The 20842-nt window shown below is 44.4% G+C and overlaps 1 protein-coding gene across 1 annotated transcript in view; it reads left to right on the forward strand.

Annotated features, from left to right (window-relative positions):
* The first annotated feature begins 990 nt into the window (after positions 1-990).
* LOC124711404 (vesicular glutamate transporter 2) overlaps positions 991-20842 on the forward strand; it is a 230549-nt gene continuing 210697 nt past the window's right edge. Inside the window, exon 1 of the mRNA XM_047241463.1 lies at positions 991-1108. The gene's annotated coding sequence lies outside the window, so the exon portion shown is untranslated. The remainder of the gene's footprint in view (positions 1109-20842) is intronic.

Genomic DNA, 20842 nt, shown 5'->3' on the forward strand with positions numbered 1-20842 from the left:
CGATCAATTGCTTCGAACGTCTTCCTGTCGGGACACCTTTGTTCTGGAAATCTGTCTCGATTCAAACGTACCGCGCCACGGCTATTGCCCCGTGCTAATCCATACATCAAATGGGCATCTACCAACTCTGCATTTGTAAACTTTGCACTGACTGTAAAACCACGTTCGTGATGAACCCTAACCTGTTGATGCTACGTACTGATGTGCTTCATGCTAGTACTGTAGAGCAATGAGTCACATGTCAACACAAGCACCGAAGTCAACATTACCTTCCTTCAATTGGGTCAACTGGCTGTGAATCGAGGAAGTACAGTACATACTGACGAAACTAAAATAAGCTCTAACATGGAAATTAAGCGTTTCCGGACACATGCCCACATAACATCTTTTCTTTATTTGTGTGTGAGGAATGTTTCCTGAAAGTTTGGCCGTACGTTTTTGCAACACCCTGTGTATGTACAACAATAATCTGTAAAGTTTGGAAGGTAGGAGACGAGGTACTGGCAGAAGTAAAGCTGTGAGTACCGGGCGTGAGTCGTGCTTCGGTAGCTCAGATGGTAGAGCACTTGCCCGCGAAAGGCAAAGGTCCCGAGTTCGAGTCTCGGTCGGGCACACAGTTTTAATCTGCCAGGAAGTTTCAATAATGCTCCTGGTACTGCAATTTAAATGGCCGGTAGTGTCAGTACAGTTACGGATTCACGTGTGTTGCGGACCGTTTGCAAGTGTCAATGGGAGCTTCCTCTGAGTACGCCACTGAATTTATGAAAGTCAGTACTGGTACCTGTTTTCGTGCAAATGGGAAAACCTCTGGTTGAGACCATGGAGACACGAGTGTCAGTTTGACAGGTACTTGACGATGGCGGTGGTCGTACTGCGGTGTGTTGGTTTCACTCGTGGGTCGGCACGGGACGGATGCGACGCCGCCGGCAGTGGCGGGCAAGAAAACTCTACGGTGCCCCCACTCCCAGAGCACAGTGGCGGCCGGCCGAAGGCAGGTTAGGTGGCTTCAGTGTGTGTCTGCGGCGGCTCCAGGCAGGTTTGCAGGCGGCGGTAGCGGCGGAGGCAGCGGCAGCTCAGGACAGCAGGCATCGCACCACCTCACACCGAGGTGAGCTACTCGCTGTCCGCCGTCGGAGAGCACTTGTTACCGCTACTGGCTCCACTACGTTATTAGCAGGCAGTCCACCGTCGTGCGTTGCCCGTCACAGTCTCTTTTACTTTTCCATTCATTCTCTTCAAGTCACTTTTCGGTCCTTGACGGTGGATACTTGCCATACTATCATTAATGTCCCCATTTCCCTTTCTGTTCGCGAATGGCGTGTGGGAACATCGAGTGTCGGTAAGCCTTCTGTGTGCTCAAAATCCTCTAATTTCTCCGCCGTCGTTTCATGAGGTGTAATATTGGAAGAAGTGATACGTTAAGTGGCTCGACTTGGGATGTAACGCCCTCGCCCTTACTAAACCAACTCGTGACGAAATGGGCCTATTTTCTTCGGACTTTCTTTGTACCCTCTAGTAGTCCTACTTCGTGAGGGTTTCAGATGGACGAGCAATACACCATAATTGCTCGAAGGGATGCTTTTATGAGCCACTTCTTTCGTGGATGAAACACGTTTCCTTATTTATTGCCGGCCGGTGTAGCCGTGCGGTTCTAGGCGCTACAGTCTGGAACCGCGTGACCGCTACGGTCGCAGGTCCGAAACCTGCCTCGGGCATGGATGTGTGTGATGTCCTTAGGTTAGTTAGGTTTAAGTAGTTCTAAGTTCTAGGGGACTGATGGCCTCAGATGTTAAGTCCCATAGTGCTCAGAGCCACTTGAACCATTTGAACCTTATTTATTTACTTATCCTGGCATTATTAAGATCACCTGGCTGTCCCTTGCATGTACCCAGGTGTTCTCGATATTCTGCATTGTTCATTATGAAACACCTGTCACGTTAGTCCTTCTACTTTAGGACGTTCTAGACGGCTACTCTCAGCTATATCACTGTTGTCACTCATTCCAGTGGTTTATGAGCAGTGGTTTATTTGAACACTAATAGGCGTTTCAGCTTATTCTTGTAAAATACGCTCCATTTATTTACGATAAAGTATTTAGTTTAAAAATATTTCAGTAATACCATCAGTCATCATTCGTAATAATTTAGGTTTCTATTCAATGCATACACATTGCAGCACTACAGTTTCCGTATCAACTACTACATCAATATTTTAGACGGTTACATCAGCAGCTCAGGGTCTTCTGGTTAGTGTTGATATCGCTCGATCGCGAGGCCCTGGGTTCGACTGCTGGTCGGATCTGGGATATTCTTCGCAAGGGTCTGTGTGTGTGTGTGTGTGTGTGTGTGTGTGTGTGTGTGTGTGTGTGTGTGTGTGTGTGCTGTGTGTGTTTTGTCCTGATCATCGATGCTCGAGTCACCGAAATGACGTGAAATAATGAAAATACTTTCATCGGGCTGCTGAACTCCTCAGAACGGGACTTCCGGTCAACAATGCCATATGCACATTTCATCCTATTTTCTTATCAAACATCTCCATCTGTTCTCTGCAAACCGCCGAATAGTAATGCGGTGGTGAATGCCTAGTGCAGCACTGTACTTTTGCATTTGCGATTCGTGCTCGGGAAGAAGGATTGTACACACTGCTCTGTGTAAGACTGAAATTCCTTAATTTGCCGTTGTTATCCTTACGAAGGAAGTACGCCGGAGAAAGAAATATACTACTTCATTGGTGCCATGCCCTACCTCTCAGAATGAAACGATAGGAGCCTCCCGCGATGCAAGTGCATTGTATTGCTCTTATTTACGTTTAGTATCCGCTTTCAGCCTTTGCATAAAGTGGTGACTGCCTTTATTCTTCCCGTGTTTCGAAATAATTCTCCAATCACGTGATATTACTGCATACAATTCTATCGCCTACCAACGGTTTCAGAAAATAGCGAAGTTTGTCGTGGAGGTAATTTATTTATATCGTGCATAGTAATAGTCTTATCAGACACTTGATACTTTTAAAAAAAATCTTGGATGAAATTTAATACACAAATCTAGAATATTTATACGAACAACGCTGAAAAACTTTAACGTGCACAGTTATACTCAGAGAACTTTGTCACTTTCATTATATTTACGTAATTAGAAAAAGTCTTTTGTGACCATGTATTTAAGTCTTACACTGAGTTAACAAAATTATCAAATTTCTGCAGTTTAATTGTCAACTTGGAATCTTTCCATAGGCAGGCATGAGACATGGACATTGAATTTCGTACGGGAGCTATTGTCCTAAATTAACCACATGTCGGTGTATCACGGGCGCAGGAAGACTGAGGCACATGTAAATCTCAAAAAGGTCACTTAACTCCTTGAAATTTTACTTTGTAAAGCGTCGGAATTAAACAGAAAAGTGAAACATCGTAGCTGAAGGTAGCAGTGCTTACTTAAATAAATACGTATCTTAAAAGATACGCATTCGGCATTAAACTGGCGCTAAGTGAATAGTTTTACAAATGTATGAGCTGTTTACAGGGTGGTTATAATTAAACTTCCACTACTTGAGACAGTGAACACGGAAAACTATTTACTGAGTGGGTACCCAGCTTTATAGAAATGATGTTCAGACTGTACGCTGCAGACTTCGCGTTGCTAGTAAGTAGTGTTAGTGTCTCGAGTTGCCACTAGTCGCCAGTATTGGTACGTGAATTTTAAAGACAAGCATCAGTGTGAATTACGGTTCCAGACAGTCAATATGGATCCGGACGAGGTGAACAGGGCTTTGCTTGTAAAGCTGTGTTATCAAAACAACACCAATAGTGCTGTCGCTCTCTCGACTATCACGCATTAACGGAACACGGAGAGGTTCTTCTCCGGGACCGGGGTTGAGGAACATCTTTCAGAAGTTCGAATTAAGTCGCGATTAGGGAATTGCTCCCAGAGAGGCGGACGGTCAATTGCGCCACAAATAGTTCAAGAAGTTCGTGTTCCCATGGCTGAAAATGCTGGACGAAATGTGCGACCTGGGAGCAGCGCACGATCTGTGTCACGGCAGCTGAACACCTCATGTTCCACCGTCCAAAAAAGTGCTGCGTACATTTGTGAGACGATACATCTCGAGCGGTTTCAGGCTGTCGTGGATGCAGATAGCAGTTACGTTGAGCGATATTTGTAACCTACGACGTAATCATGGTTCGTAATTAACGAATGTTAACCTCTTATGTGGAAATAAAGTGTATTTCTCTCAATTGTTTGTTCGTTATCTCTGTTCCATGTGTCCTTGCAAATGTTTCCACAATGTTTCATTGTCCTACGATCATACGTTTTTCGTGGGGGCTGTCCCAAGTAGCAAAAGTTTCATTATAGCCAGCCTGTAGAACAAAACAGATCTGTCTTACAAGGACGCCAACGAGTAAGTAGATTTATAACGGTTTCAGCTCCTCCCGTAACAGGTATACAGAACACATGCGACAGTTGATAGCATCGGCAACTACGTTGCTATGTGGAGACGGCTGATCTGTTACCATCACTTATACAGGTGTTTCGTGTTTTATGAAGATTATGACTATGCAACTGTAAGCATAGTTCACTAAAGAATGAAGTTTTGGATTATTCTCTCTCGGCAAAACAGGCCACTCCCTAAAAATTATGTTAAATGTGGGCTGAGTACATTGAACTAAATGACTTAGAATCAAACGTATATCAACCAAAAAATCAGGTTAGTAGGTACATGCCCATGGGAATGAGATTTTTACTCTGTTGCGGAGGTGCGCTCATATGAAACTTCCTAGAGGACTAAAATTGTGTGCCGGACCGAGACTCGAAGTCGGGACCTTTGCCTTTCGTGGGCAAGTGCTCTACCAACTGAGCTATCCAAGCACGACTCACTCCTGTTCTTCTGTTATTGCCGTTTTGGTCATTGAGCATATTTTCATTTTTATAGAAAATATATAATTTATTTTCAGAGTGAAAATCTCATTCTGTAAACATCCTCCAGGCTGTGGCTAAGCCATGTCTCCGCAATATCCTTTCTTTCAGGAGTGCTAATTCTGCAAGGCTCGCAGGAGAGCTTCTGTAAAGTTTGGAAGGTAGGAGACGATGTACTGGCAGAAGTACAACAGTGAGGGCTGGCCGTGAGTCGTGCTTGGGTAGCTCAGTTGGTAGAGCACTTGCCCGCGAAAGGCAAAGGTCCCGACTTCGAGTCTCTGTCCGGCACACAGTTTTAATCTGCCAGGATGTTACACGTCCACAACTTACAGGGCGTGCATTTGTAATTCGTGGCGGAACACTACCATACAGGACCTGAAAATTTTGTAGAGTACATTATGCTCCGTTGCCACCCAATATGAAACCCTGTTTTCCCAGGAGCTATACGAAGAGCAGTTTCTACCGATTAATTTGCTCTAAAACACGTAAATATTCAATTGTACGTTTTTGTGGGCCAGAAAGGATGCTGAAGTTTATATGCCTTTTAGGACAGCACGCTCCTTGCTGGAGGACTTGGCCGAATGGCGCTGAGGTAATGATACTGGGCACATATCCGGGATGAACGAGCTTCGAACCACGTCCTAAAGTCCACGCTTAGCTTTTCTGCTGTCGTGATGGTCACTTACTCAAGGTCACTGTTCGATTCCTGCTATCGGTGTGGAGGTGATGATAAATAGGTACTATAAAATACACTTAAACACTTTTTCATGTAAAATGACCTCATAATCCTCGACTATAATGTTGTTTGCTCAGGAGTTTGCGATACGAGTATTGGAATAAAAGTAATATTCGGTCTGGGGCACCACAAGACTGCCATCAAGTCTATCTCTACGACAAGGGACTCTTGTATGGATACTTTCCATAATAACTCCGTGTGATGTCGGACGCGACGTGAGGGATAGCTCCTTGGGCGATCCTGACCTCTACATCACAATCTTCGATCCACGTAGACCTCAGGAGACCGTTCTAATGCGTTCTTCGTCGATATCACAGCTTCGTAGATTGGCGCCCGGCCGCCAACGATTCGTCTATTCTTCATTCGTGGATCTGCGATTGCAGAAACGGTTGCTCGAGATGTGGATTAGACCTTGACATCAGTGGATTCTTATTAGCTCGACGGTTTCCAAGAATTTCGTTCAATATATATTTTATTAATGTCCTTATATTCACCATTGTCCAACAAGAGCGCGACACAGATTATGTTAGTCATTCCCCTATCGCCAGCGCATAGTCTGCAACTGTTCACTGTCCACACGCCAACTCAGATCAAGTTATAAGCGCCGCAGCGCTACTTAAATGTTCAAATATTGCCTGAAGTTGGTTAACAGTACTCTTGCATAGTCACACGACCAACGTTTCCAGATATCAGTGTGATGACGAATGTGTGTAATGAAAATCAAACAGCCTACATAAGTTTTACCACGTACTAACAGAGCCGCAAATCCACGGAAGACGCAGGTGCGACTGGTTCTCCATGACATGACGTAAAGCCTCAACTCAAACATACAAGCCCTGACGATGAATCTTTCATACTCACTGGGAATAAAAAACTGAAATATAGAGAGTTAAGTGAATTTAGTACGTAGAGTACATATACACTGACCATTAAAATTGCTACACCAAAAATATGACGTGCTACAGACGCGAAATTTGACCCACAGGAAGAAGATGCTGTGATTTGCAAATGATCAGCTTTTCAGAGCATTCACACAACGTTGGCACCGGTGGCGACACCTACAACCTGCTCACATGAGGAAAGTTTCTAACCGATTTCTCATACACAAACAGCAGTTGACCGGCGTTGCCTGGTGAAACGTTGTTGTGATGCCTCGTCTAAGGACTAGAAACGTGTACAATCACGTATCCGACTTTGATAAAGGTCGGATTGTAGCCTATCGCGATTGCGGTTTATCGTATCGCGACGTTGCTGTTCGCGTTGGTTGAGACCCAATGACTGTTAGCAGTATATGGAATCGGTGGGTTCAGACGGGTAATACGGAACGCCGTGCTGGATCCCAACGGCCTCGTATCACTAGCAGTCGATATGATAGGCATCTTATCCGCATGGCTGTAACGGATCGTGCAGCCACGTCTCGATCCCTGAGTCAACAGATGCGAACCTGGGTGCGAGAATGGCAAAACGTCATTTTTTCGGATGAATCCAGGTTCTGTTTACAGCATCATGATGGTCGCATCCGTGTTTGGCGACATCGCGGTGAACGGACATTGGAAGCGTGTATTCGTCATCGCCATACTGGCGTACCACCCGGCGTGCTGGTATGGGCTGCCATTGGTTACACGTCTCGGTCACCTCTTGTTCGCATTGACGGCACTTTGAACAGTGGACGTTACATTTCAGAGGTGTTACGACCCGTGGCTCTACCCTTCATTCAGTCCCTGCGAAACCCCACATTTCAGTAGGATAATGCACGACCGCATGTTGCAGGTCCTGTACTGGCCTTTCTGGATACAGAAAATGTTCGACTGCCGCCCTGGCCAGCACATTCTCCAGATCTCTCACCAATTGAAAACGTCTGGTCAATGGTGGACGAGCAACTGGCTCATCACAATACGCCAGTCACTACTCTTGATGAACTGTAGTATCGTGTTGAAGCTGCATGGGCAGCTGTACCTGTACACGCCATCCAAGCTCTGTTTGACTCAATGCCCAGGCGTATCAAGGCCGTTATTACAGCCAGAGGTGGTTGTTCTGGGTACTGATTTCTCAGGATCTATGCATCCAAATTGCGTGAAAATGTAATGACATGTCAGTTCTAGTATAATATATTTGTCCAATGAATACCCGTTTATCATCTGCATTTCTTCTTGGTGAAGCAATTTTAATGGTCAGTAGTGTATTTCACCTGTGTGCCAAATGATACCATTATGGATTCGAAACGCATTTCATGTGCAACTGCTCTGTCGACTGAGCCATCCAAGCAGCCTTACTTCTCCTCGGCACCTCATCCACTACCTTCTTAACGTCGCAGGAGTTCTTCTGCGTACCTTACCGATCCAGCACTCCTGGAACAGACGATACTACGCCGAGATGGCTTAGCCATATACTAGGGGACTGTTCCCACAACGAATCTTCCACTCTTTGGAGCGGAGTCTGCGCTGATATGCAACTTTTTGGCAAATGAAAACTATGTGCCGGACAGAAACTGGAGCGCTGGACCTTTGCCTTTCGCAGACACGGTTCTACCGAGTGAGCTACCGAAACACGACTCACGACGCTCCCTGATCCATTAGTAAGTTTCAAATCAGCGCAGTCATCGCTGCAGAGCGATAATTCATTCTGGAAACATAATGAAACTTGTTAAAAAATCTTCCCCAGTGTTTAGCGGTGCCAGCCTAGACGTGAGCACAGTACAGCTACTTTAATATAAATGACATTCGCGTTCATACGTGTTCTCATCAAAATTGTAATCGCAGGTAATTGAAAATGGCGATCGTAAATAAAGATTAATTATTATAAGCAGCTATTTGGTGCGTCTACTCTAGTAACCTACGCATTGTTTCAACCGAAACTTACCAAGAAAAAAGTGTGTAGTATTACTTATTGGACGCCACTCGTGTCTTTAATGCCTAGACAGTTATACGGTACTTTGGCTAACATACTTCGTACTGTTGGCGATTAATACCTTCACTGCAGTGACAAACGGTTGTCGCAGTGCAAGAATGATCTGCCTTCCCTACTAAGAAACAAATGGTTTGTAATGTTTTGCTCACAATACGTACTTATTAATGTGAAAACATCTTGATAGGTTTTACATCTTCATTTACATTCATACTCTGCAAACCATCTTATGGTGTGTGGTGGAGGGTAGTTTGTGTATCACTGTCTCTTCCCACCTTTCCAGTCCCAGTCGCAGTGGTTAGCACACTGGACTCGCATTCGGGAGGACGACGGTTCAATCCCGCGTACGGTCATCCTGATTTAGGTTTTCCGTGATTTGGTTTCACGCAAATGTTGGGATGGTTTCTTTGAAAGGGCACGGCCGATTTCTTTCTTCATCCTTCCCTAACCCGAGGCTGTGCTCCGTCTCTAATGACACTGTTGTCGACTGGACGTTGAACACTAATCTCCTCCTTCTCCAGTAACGAATAGTTCGAGGGAATGCGATTGTTGGTAAGCCTCCGTGTGGGCTCGAAGTTCTCTGATTTTATCTTCATGCTCCCTTCGCGAGATATCCATTTAATGGAATCAGTTTAATTATTTCTCGTGTACGTGTTAAATTCTTATTACTGGTTTAATTTTTCCGTGTTTACGTAATACGTTCTTATCTTCGGTTTAATTTTTTCCGTGCGTACGTAATACGTTCTTATTTCCGTTAAACAAATTCTGAACAGCAGTCCTTTTTATTTCTCTGTTAAAGAATTGATGCCGGCTGTAAAATATCAGCCAGTAACATATTTAAACATAAAGATTGTCAATTCTTTATTTTTAAAGTAACCAGTATTTCGACTGGTTCGTGTTGTCCTCCATCTTTTGCTGTCTTGTGCTTATCAAATGGTTCTGAACACTGTGGGACTTAACTGCTGTGGTCATCAGTCCCCTAGAACTTAGAACTACTTAAACCTAACTAACCTAAGGACATCACACACATCCATGCCCGAGGCAGGATTCGAACCTGCGACCGTAGCGGTCGCGCGGTTCCAGACTGTAGCGCCTAGAACCGCTCGGCCACTCCGTCCGGCTTGTGCTTATCTTCCCATCTCTACGTCAGTACTACACTCTAAACCTATTTGCACATTCTACTCTATGTTCGCCCCTACTGTTATCCGCCCTTAGTGCTCTTTCCAGCACCCTTCCTCTCGTGATTGCTTTCAATATACTTCTATCTTCATCGATAGCACCACGTATCAAAATCTTCCAGTTTATTCTACAACATATTTGCAATGGTTCACGTTATACTATCATACAATGCTGTGTTCCATGCTTTCAGAAACTTCTCGCTCAGTTCCATTTAGAAATCTGGTATCTGTTGTGCAGTCCTATGCAGCTCTCCACGCTATTCTGTGCAAGCATATGAAGAACTACTCCAACCTACATCCATATCCATTGGAACGTACTTGGTGCATTCTTACCTTGGTCTCTTTTAAAGTGTTTGAACCCCCCCCCTCCCTACCCCGTACACAAACACATATTTCCCTCCATTACCAAGCTGCCAATTCCTTGACATCTCAGAATGTCATCTGTCAACATATCGTTTGTGTTACTTAAGTGCCGGACGGTGTGGCCGAGCGGTTCTAGGCGCTTCATTCCGGAACCGCGCGACCGCTTCGGTCGCAGGTTCGAATTCTGCCTCGGGCATCGATGTGTGCGATGTCCTTAGGTTAGTTAGGTTTAAGTAGTTCTAAGTTCTAGGGGACTGATGACCTCAGATGTCAAGTCCCATAGTGCTCAGAGCCATTTGAATCATTTTTGTTACTCAAGTTGTACCATAAATTACTTTTCTCCCAAATTCGATCCAGCAACTTCTCATTTGATGTATCCATCTAGTACATAGCATTCTTCTGTAGCATCACATTTCAAATCTTCTACTCTCTGCTAGCATGAATTGCTTGTATTCTACAGACCTAGTTTCAGTATTCAGCCATATATGCCATCACTTAATTCTTCACTTCGTAAATTTGTTTATAACAGGTACGGCCAAGATTTCGGCTCGCGGGCGTTGCCAGGGCCCGAGTGCCACGGGGCTCATTGTCAGCCTCGCTGCACATTTCCCCCACCGCCCCGCTGTGCTGTCTGAGAGTAAGAACGGCGAAAGAGCGGAAAACAGCCAAAGCGCCGCATTTAAATGACAATACAGTCGCACTGCATAGGACTCGGTTTTATGTTTCATGTTTCTCGTCAATATAGTTCACAAACAAAATAAGTTTTCAAAATTAATTAAATATTCAGTATCAATAATTTTTGGCGCGCTGAAGACATAATATAATTTTTATCTGGTACAAACTGTCGGCATACGGACACACGCAAACAATTTCACTGATTTTCGCACCCAATCTGCCATTTAATCATGACTTATTTAGCTTCATAACCGAAAAAAGGTCTTTCACACTAATATGCCGATGGAGATATTGTAGTACTTTTGCAACCTCGTTATTAAGACTTGGCATATCTCCATAAGAAAAGCAATGTAGCATCCTGGACAGTTTTAACTAAAGAGATTTTTAGCTGAAACTGGAGTTACTTGCAGTTCAATTAGTAACATCTGCATATACACAGGGGCGCTTTCAACTGAAACGGCAAACGGTCTCGTAATCAGCTCGGAAACAGATGTAAGACTGACAGTCTCGTCAGTAGCATTACAAAACTATCGTTGTTATTCTTGCAAAGCCAAAATGAAATCTTAAAACCTCGCCCTTTCTTTAAGGCCATTGAGCGTAGGGAACTAGGTTGTTTCTGTCAGATTTCCTTTTTAAATACATCTCGATCAAATCAGAAAGAAATTACCTGCAATTTCTTTCTGTGGGCAGTGTGCGGTCAAGCCCACTTAAAATGCGATGTCTGCAATCGATTGGGGGTGTTTTAATTTACGTTCCTGTACTCCTTTTTCCTGCGTAAATTCAACAATAGCGAGATTTAAATCGAAAAATCGTTCCAAGTATGACCGCTGACTTAACCAACATACTTTGCAGGAATATATATAGTCTCCATACTCGTCATTAATTTCCATTGAAAACTGTTGAGCCGCGCGGGATTAGTCGAGCGGTCTGAGGCGCTGCAGTCATGGACTGTGCGGCTGGTCCCGGCGGAGGTTCGAGTCCTCCCTCGGGCATGGGTGTGTGCGTTTTTCCTTTGGATAATTTAGGTTAAGTAGTGTGTAAGCTTTGGGACTGATGACCTTAGCAGTTAAGTCCCATAAGATTTCACACACATTTGAAATTTTTTTTGAAAACTGTTGCAGCTGAAAATGGAATAATGTTTGTCACTCCAGAAATTGTACTATTCTTAAAATCAGTTTCTTCAAGTGCTCCATGCCTGCAAATTTAGCACCAAGTGCTTCTTGATGTACAGAACAACGAATCCCATCTGTCGATCACTGTAATTTCTTGCTCTTTCATTGTCATCTAAAAGTTTAAATTCTTTCTGCATGGTACTGTAATGTCGTGTAGTAGAAAATAAGCAGTACTTGTCACTTATTCAATTTGAGAATTCTCATCCCTCTCGTCAGTCATTCCCATTTGTTTTCGAGGGTTGTGACGACAGGTCGCTAGACGGCACCTTTTTCTGTAAACAGCCACTGGACCTGTGAACGTCCTTCACAGCATGAACAAATAGCGAAGTTCAAACAGCGCTGACACCACGATTCTGCCAAGCCCAGAGAGTTGTGCCGACCGCAAAATGCCGCACCGCAATGCCAAATGAAATGCGGCGCCGTTCCGGGTACTTCCGAGAAGCAGCGAGCAAACGAAAGTGACAGGCCGGGCCTTGGCACGCAGCGCGCGTGGAGTTTGGCACGCCGTGGCCGGCCCTGAATTAAAAGATGGCAAATAGAAGAAACTTTAGACTATGGAGTTTATGATTCATTCAAATGGTTCCTGTACAGTTTAATTGCTGGGTGGACCGCTGGTGTAAACTTACAGTATGGAGACAGTGAAATGTCTGCTACAGAAAAGAACGTTAGAGTTTCATATTCTGCCCATGTCTAGGCCCTCAAAGCGCACCAAAATATGTAGCTAAGTACTGTGAGATGGATGTCGACACAATCAGACCTATGAAGGGACTTGGGTGGAAACTGTAAGTCGGCGCAGCACTCACACTCTCCCCTACAACGTTACGTTCAATAGCTGATCACGGCAGAGGTAACCATGGATCTGCCGCTGACAGAATTAATAGGTGCGAATATAAAGCGCTGAGAACTTATGTGGGAGTCCCAGCACTATTATTATCAATCGTATGGGAATAACATATCACTTTATAAATACAATTAAATATGTAGATATTTACATATTACTTAAATATAACTGATTACTTCTGATTTAGTTCCACGAAGCCCGAGGTATTTCCAGGTTATGAAATCCGAGGGCATTCTTCAACAGTATGTCTGACATTCTGCCTTGGAAAGCCACAAGTGGTGCACTCTGCACTTTTGCCGTGTGTATAACAGGCCACCGCTGCTCCTGTGATTACTCCGGATCCTGCTGAGTATACTCCATGTCCTCTGGGGCAGATCAAGTTCCCAATAGGTTGTTGCAGACTTGGAGAAAGCTGTGGAGCTGCTTCGCGCATATAGAAGTTATGGTCCAGCAGGTTGCTAGCTGTCCAAATGGTTCAAATGGCTCTGAGCACTATGGGACTTAACTTCTGCCGGTCGGAGAGGCCGTGCGGTTCTAGGCACTACAGTCTGGAGCAGAGCGACCGCTACGGTCGCAGGTTCGTATTCTGCCTCAGGGATGGATGTGTGTGATGTCCTTAGTTAGGTTTAAGTAGTTCTAAGTCTACGGGACTGATGACCTCAGATGCCAAGTCCCATAGTTCTTAGAGCCATTTGAACCAACTTAACTTCTGAGGTCATCAGTCCCCTAGAACTTAGAACTATTTAAACCTAACCAAACTAAGGACATCACACACATCCATGCCCGAGGCAGGATTCGAACCTGCGACCGTAGCAGACGAGCAGTTCCGGACTGAGGCGCCTAGAACCGCTCGGCCACAGCAGCCGGCTGCTGGCTGTTCTGATTGGAGGATGTATGGAGTGGAGTCTGTTGATTCAGACGGTAGGTATGCTCTCATGAACTGGAAGCTACTGGTTGTTGCTGGTTTTCTTATATTACCTCCAAACAACATTCTTCCTTATCAGGTTAGGTGGTTAAATGCGGTTCAGGGCAGGTAGTCAGAATGCTACAGTGGACTTACTTGTACCAGTAACGTGGCAGGAAGTCGACGGCGATACTTCTTAAGTAAACATAGTATAAACTGATGTAAGAGCATGTCGAGTATCCCAGTATTTGTTGGCTGGACAGGGATTCGCACCACGCACATTCCATTAAGAGTGAACTACCCTAACCACTTTCATGACTCGGCCGTTGGAGCAAGGGAACTAAGCAAAAAGACAGTGCAGATTAATACTTGGATTTTTACTTCGAGATGTTCTGGGAAGCGCAACTGGCATAATATTTTGTGCTCACCATCTGCCACACAGCATTGATGCGTCATGAACCGTAATTTAGTATTTGTTACTACGTAGCAGCGTGCTTTTCATGGACAAATTACGTTAAATGATTGTTATTAATCGAAAGTGCGATACGGAAAGTGAGAAAGTGTTGTTGTTTTCTACGACAGTAAGACAAACGCAAAAAAAGCGCTCTGGCGGAATGTCGGTGGCCTTGTGTGGGCAGACCTGGTGCAAGTGTAAGCCAGGATTTGTGGCTGTGGCGATGGCTGCCACCGATAAAGCGGCCTCGTAGCCGCGCAGTTGAGTGAGTCTGTTACAGTTTTTCCATCGCTCAGTATGCGAGTGGAACAGGAGAGTTGGTAGAATGTACCCTCCGCCATTTACTGCACAGTGGGTTGCGGAGTACTTGGGTAGATGTAGAAAAAAAATTAGTACGCTACTGCTTAGCATTCGCTGTGCAGCACTGTCATGCGAAAGAGAAGCAAAAGAAACTAGCAGTTACGTTTCGCGTTCCGGTTCGTTTTACTATATTTAATTAGCAACGAATTTTTAGAATAGTCGTGCTCCAGGAAGCTGTTACTGAACTGATTTCGTAAGAAAACATAATTGCTGCTCCCATCTCAAGTACACGCGTCTCTCGGAGTCCGTCATAGAGCGTTCGCCAGGATACAGAGCGCTGGCTGCGGCCGATTACAAGAGTGGGTGATATCAGGTCAGCGACAAGTACTGTAAGCTGCCTCCTGTGTCTCGTGGATGAACAGAGCGAACTGGATGCCAAAGGATCGCTGTTTTCGGAATCCATGTCGACTCCTGCATAGGAGATATCCGGTACTTAAAAAGGTACGCGGTCACACAACGTGTTCGAGAATTCTGTAACGGGCTGGCGTTAGCGGTAAAGGCTAGTACAGTCTTCATCAGTAAAAAAATTTTGCAAGAAGGAATTTACTGCACTGGTCTACTCTCTGCCATCTTCCGTTTCGCTGGCGTATTCCGTTTATCCAATTGTTTGTAGACTGTGTATTGACTTGGTGCATAAGTTCGTAGCGTTTTTCTGTAAGTTTAATAAACGCGACAGATGCACATAACAGACTTCAGTCATCAATAATATATTCCACATTACTGATTACAAAGTCTTCCAACAAAGATTACAGAGTCTGCCAACGTTGGGGTACCTTTTCGAATCCGAGACTGTAGAAATCACTTGGCTTTGAGGCGAAGAACTCGTCGAGCCGTGTTCGGAGCGCATTTTCACCCGGAAAAGAAGTTCCCTGAAGGTTGTTCGGTAGAGAGCGGATAAGGTGAAAATCTGAGAGCGCAAGAGCAGATGAGTAAGGTGGGTGTGGAATGAATTCGCAATCCGACTCCGGTACAGTGTTTTTCTTTTCAGTTCATCGGAATGTGGGCGGGCGTTATCCTGGAGTAGCATCGCTTGACGCTGTCTTTCTGGTCGTTGTTCATGGACTGCGTCTGCAAGACGTGTCAGTTCTTGACAATAAATGCCAGCAATGGTGGTTACACTTCAGGAAAGCTATTTGTAGCACACCACACCGTCACTGTTCCACCATATGCATAGCACTTTGTTTGGTTGATGCGCATACGACTTTGTACGGGGAATTGCTGCTTTGTTTGGGCTCAACCATTCAGTTCTTTTCCTTATATTAACATAAAGATACCGTTCTCGTTACCAGTAATGATACAGGATAGGAATGGTCGGTGTTGTTCACTAGCCAACTGATGACGAGCAAGCAAAGATGCATGTACAGCCACACGCTGATTTCTGAGGTTTTGGTTTACAGCATTCGGTACCCATACATCCAATTTTTGAACCTTTCTCGTTGCATGAAAATGTCGCACGATAGTGCAATGGTCACACTTCACCACCTTTGCCACTTTTCGAGTACACTGTCTAGGATCATTGAGGGTTAATGCGTTGGAATAACCTTTATCAAACTCCGAATTTCTTCAAAAACTTGGAGAGTCATTAATGTCAAAATGATCTTCCTTAAAACTAGAAAACAATTTTCTTGCTGAGCTGTGTGCAGTGGAATTATCGCCATACACGGTGCAAATGTTTCTGTCTGCCTCCGCTGCTGTCTTTCCTCTACTGAACTCAAACAGAAGAATATGTCGGAAATGTTATGATTTCTCCAGTTTGCACTCCATTTTCTAACGTTCACAGTTCTACTTTCTATCTCCAAATGACAATATGTAAACTCAAACAGCAGCAGTGAACTACAAATAAAAAATGACAGTCGAGAAACAAACCCAGAGCAAACGGTATACCAACATGCAAAACAGAACTTATGCACCAATCCATATTTATAGTCTGGGCGCTAAATTTGAAGTTATAATATATCTAGCCGTTGCTTGTATAGCAAAGTTTTATTGCATCGTCAGCTGTGGGTTATTCATTCACTAATTCAGTATACCCATATAAACGGTCGGTCGTTGAGTAATGCCGTCACTGTACCGACATAAACTTCAGCGAATATCCGGCACTCCAACAACACTATAAGCACGCGAGAACCGGAAATTCGCAACCAAAGCAAATAAAAAGACGAATATTTAGTGACAACGTTTTTTTAGGAAAATCCTTCACATATCGTAGGAAGTCCGCTGATGAACGGCGCGGTCCCGACATATCCTCTCTCTAGACCCCTCTCGTAATCAGTACCAGGAGCTGCGCGAAGAGTGCTGGAGCGGTCCTGCGTCCGCCATAGAACTCGTTACAGATGGACGCCATCTAAAGAAATCAGAGAGAAAAGCTGTCTACCAATAACTGGCGACGGACACGGGAAATACGGTCGACAAGTAATCGACCCTTGCTTGGATGGAATCGAAAGCGCTCCAAACAATAGAACATGCTGATCACAAAGTCTTCAGTCTTTCGAAAAATTCGTCAGAATTAATTGTTTCACTATACTCGATATTTTGGCAACTTCAGGAGTGGCGGTTGTTCGCTGTCTGGATTCGATCCCCCCCTTGCCAACCAACGCGCTCTGCAGATGGCCAAGTGATGATGATTGCAAAGACGATGACGATCATGATGATGATGACAGCGTCGTTGTCCTTGTTGTCATTTTATACTGCTGACAAAGCCACATTTGCCCAGGTATTCGTTTCGTCAATTTTCTATTAGGAACATACAGTTTTTGTATGCTATTTCACCTATCTACAATGCGATTTTGTAAACCTCTCTATGGCAACGCCTCTTCATAGCTCCGTGGGCGACAATTGTTTTCGCCTATAGCCGTGCGTGCTTTGCAGTTAAAAGGTGTCAAAAACGCTGCCAGGTACCATGAATTTCCTTAAGTTGACTCGATTGTACGAATGTTTTAGTAGTAAAGAATACATGTATTAAAACTTCATACATAAATTATATGCAATATTAGATACAGGCTCCCCTGGTAGATACCATTTTCCTTGACTTCCGGAAGGGGTTCGATACAGTTCCGCACTGTCGCCTGATAAACAAAGTAAGAGCCTACGGAATATCAGACCAGCTGTATGGCTGGATTGAAAAGTTTTTAGCAAACAGAACGCAGCATGTTGTTCTCAATGGAGAGACGTCTACAGACGTTAAAGTAACCTCTGGCGTGATACAGGGGAGTGTTATGGGACCATTGCTTTTCACAATATATATAAATGACCTAGCAGATAGTGTCGGAAGTTCCATGCGGCTTTTCGCGGATGAGGCTGTAGTATACAGAGAAGTTGCAGCATTAGGAAATTGCAGTGAAATGCAGGAAGATCTGCAGCAGATAGTCACTTGGTGCAGGAAGTGGCAACTGACCCTTAATATAGACAAATGTAATGTATTGCGAATTCACAGAAAGAACGATCCTTTATTGTATGATTATATGACAACGGAACAATCACTGGTAGCAGTTACTTCTGTAAAATATCTGGGAGTATGCGTAAGAAACGATTTGAAGTGGAATGATCATATAAAATTAATTATTGGTAAGGCGGGTGCCAGGTTGAGATTCATTGGGAGAGTCCTTAGAAAATGTAGCCCATCAACAAAGGAGGTGGCTTACAAAACACTCGTTCGACCTATACTTGAGTATTGCTCATCAGTGTGGGATCCGTACCAGGTCGGATTGACATAGGAGATAGAGAAGATCCAAAGAAGAGCGGCGTGTTTCGTCACAGTGTTATTTGGTAACCGTGATAGCGTTACGGAGACGTTTAACAAACTCAAGTGGCAGACTCTGCAAGAGAGGCGCTCTGCATCGCGGTGTAGCTTGCTCGCCAGGTTTCGAGAGGGTGCGTTTCTGGATGAGGTGTCGAATATATTTCTTCCCCCTACTTATACCTCCCGAGAAGATCACGAATGTAGAGAGATTCGAGCGCGCACGGAGGCTTTCCGACAGTCTTTCTTCACGCGAACAATACGCGACTGGAACAGGAAAGGGAGGTAATGACAGTGGCACGATAAATGCCCTCCGCCACACACCGATGGGTGGCTTACGGAATATAAATGTAAATGTCGATGTAGATGATGCGACATTTTCTGTTTGTGACATATCTCTTGAACTATGTGTCGTACTATGAGATACTTATACAGGTAGATTCAGTGGAATATGTGGGTACTGTCTGTGAAATATGCTGCCAATAGAGGTAGTAGAAAGGAGTATTTAATTTAAACGTTGATGCAGCAGTTTTTCACGTATGTCATTGTTTACGACGCCATATCTCCTGAGTTATATGTGGCACCAAGATGATTTTGTAGGTGCATTTAGCGGCATATGTAGATACAGTCTACGAAATTTATTGCAAATAGGATTTGTAGAAGTAATAGATTTAAACATGCATAATGAAGCAGCTTTTCACGCACCTCATTGTTTATCACGTCGTATCTCCTGAACTATGATAGGAGGGTGGTTCTTACCCCACAGCGATTGTTGTCTCACAGTAATAGAGACGTGTGCTACGTTTGGTTACAATAGATCCAGTGGTTTAAGAGGAGATGTGGAACTTATACACAAACTCACATACGTAGATATACTTTTATGAAATGTATGGATTTCTACGCCAAAACACCTGTTTTTGAGAATTGTTACAAACGAACTAGGAACAGGAAGTATTCCACCCCTTTGCAGACGAATTTCGCTCAAAAACTGGGAACCAGCCAGTCTGTTCTGAGTCGATGTCTTTCAGAAAAATTACGTAGAGTGAACGGTGTGGACACCGAGTGGCAGTACATTTCACGCAGTTAACATTGCGTGTCTTTGTATGACACGACTTTTTTTCACCCGCCTCAGACGAGTCCTTCGTTCTCGTGGACGTCCTGCTACGACACAGAGAGGTGTTTCCAGTTTCTGCTATCGTCTGTGGCTTTATGTGCATATCAATTTGATTTCAGCCTTGGCAGCTTCCAAAATTGGTCCTTCTTTCAAATTCTGCAAGTGAAACGAACTGCTTATCAGCTACAAATGGCGTTTCCGGGTAATAATTACAGCAGTCAGCGCCAGAAATGATAATTGTCTTTCTTTTCCGCGTAGAAACGATGCAACTATAAACGATTACGTAAGCGAGGTTAATCAGAAAAGCTTAACATATTTAACGAAAGCTGCGACATTACACTTTAAGATACAATGCCGGCACGTGAAGGGATGAATTACGTCCTATCGTTTACAGCGTTCGTCGCGTCTAAGTTGTTCTACTTGAATGGTTTGTGTGTGCCAAAAAACTTGTGTGATGGATTAGTTTTGACGTTCCACAGACGATGAGTTGGTTGGAGTTTGGAGTACAAGCTCGGATTATCGGAAGGCGGTTGAGGAAGAGGAGGGAGGAAGCGGATCCACCCCAACATTCATCGTAAGCGAGTTAGGAGAGAGTTACTTACTTTAGTCTACGGTTGCAAGTTTTAATTTGCCTGCTGGTTACCAGCTCCGTTACCAAGTCCCATCTTCAGGTCACCCCTGTCCGCACTCGTCATGCCTGCTTCCGAAGTACAGGGTGGCACAAAATTGCCTTAATATTCGAAAATTCAATACTTCATGGAACGAATAGGTAGTGAAGTAAAAACGACATGGGGTTTTATAAAAAAAAATACACGAAATTACCACTAGATGCAATAATTAGCATAACAATTGATTTTTAGCAAAGACGTTGTTTTATATAACGAACGCTCAACCTGTTGCCCGTCGTTAGTCAACAGTACCTATAGTCGGGGCAGAATGTTGTGGACAGCACTGTACAGCGTATCAATAGCTACGATGAGAAACTGTCGTTGCATGTTTTCTTCTCGTATCCCTAATGAGGTCTGACGATCGCGGCAGATTTGTGACCTCGGGTAATCCCACAACCAGTGATTACACTGATTGAGGTGTGGGGACGTGGGAGGCCAAGCGTGACGCAAGTGGCGGTTTAGCACGCGATCCTCAAGAGATCTCTCATACGTGTAGCAGTATGGGGTGGAGCACCATGCTACATAAGAGTCGTACCTTGCAGCAGGTATTTATCAGCCAGGCTGGAGATGATGTGATTTTCTAACATATCGGCGTACCTACAACCCGTTACGGTGGGTCCGCAGCTCGTGGTCGTGCAGTAGCGTTCTCGCTTCCCACGCCCGGGTTCCCGGGTCCGATTCCCGGCTGGGTCAGGGATTTTCTCTGCCTCGTGATGACTGGGTGTTGTGTGATGTCCTTAGGTTAGTTAGGTTTAAGTAGTTCTAAGTTCTAGGGGACTGATGACCATAGATGTTAAGTCCCATAGTGCTCAGAGCCATTTTCG

The sequence above is a fragment of the Schistocerca piceifrons genome, chromosome 8 (genome assembly GCF_021461385.2).
Source record: "Schistocerca piceifrons isolate TAMUIC-IGC-003096 chromosome 8, iqSchPice1.1, whole genome shotgun sequence".
Lineage (NCBI taxonomy): Eukaryota > Metazoa > Arthropoda > Insecta > Orthoptera > Acrididae > Schistocerca > Schistocerca piceifrons.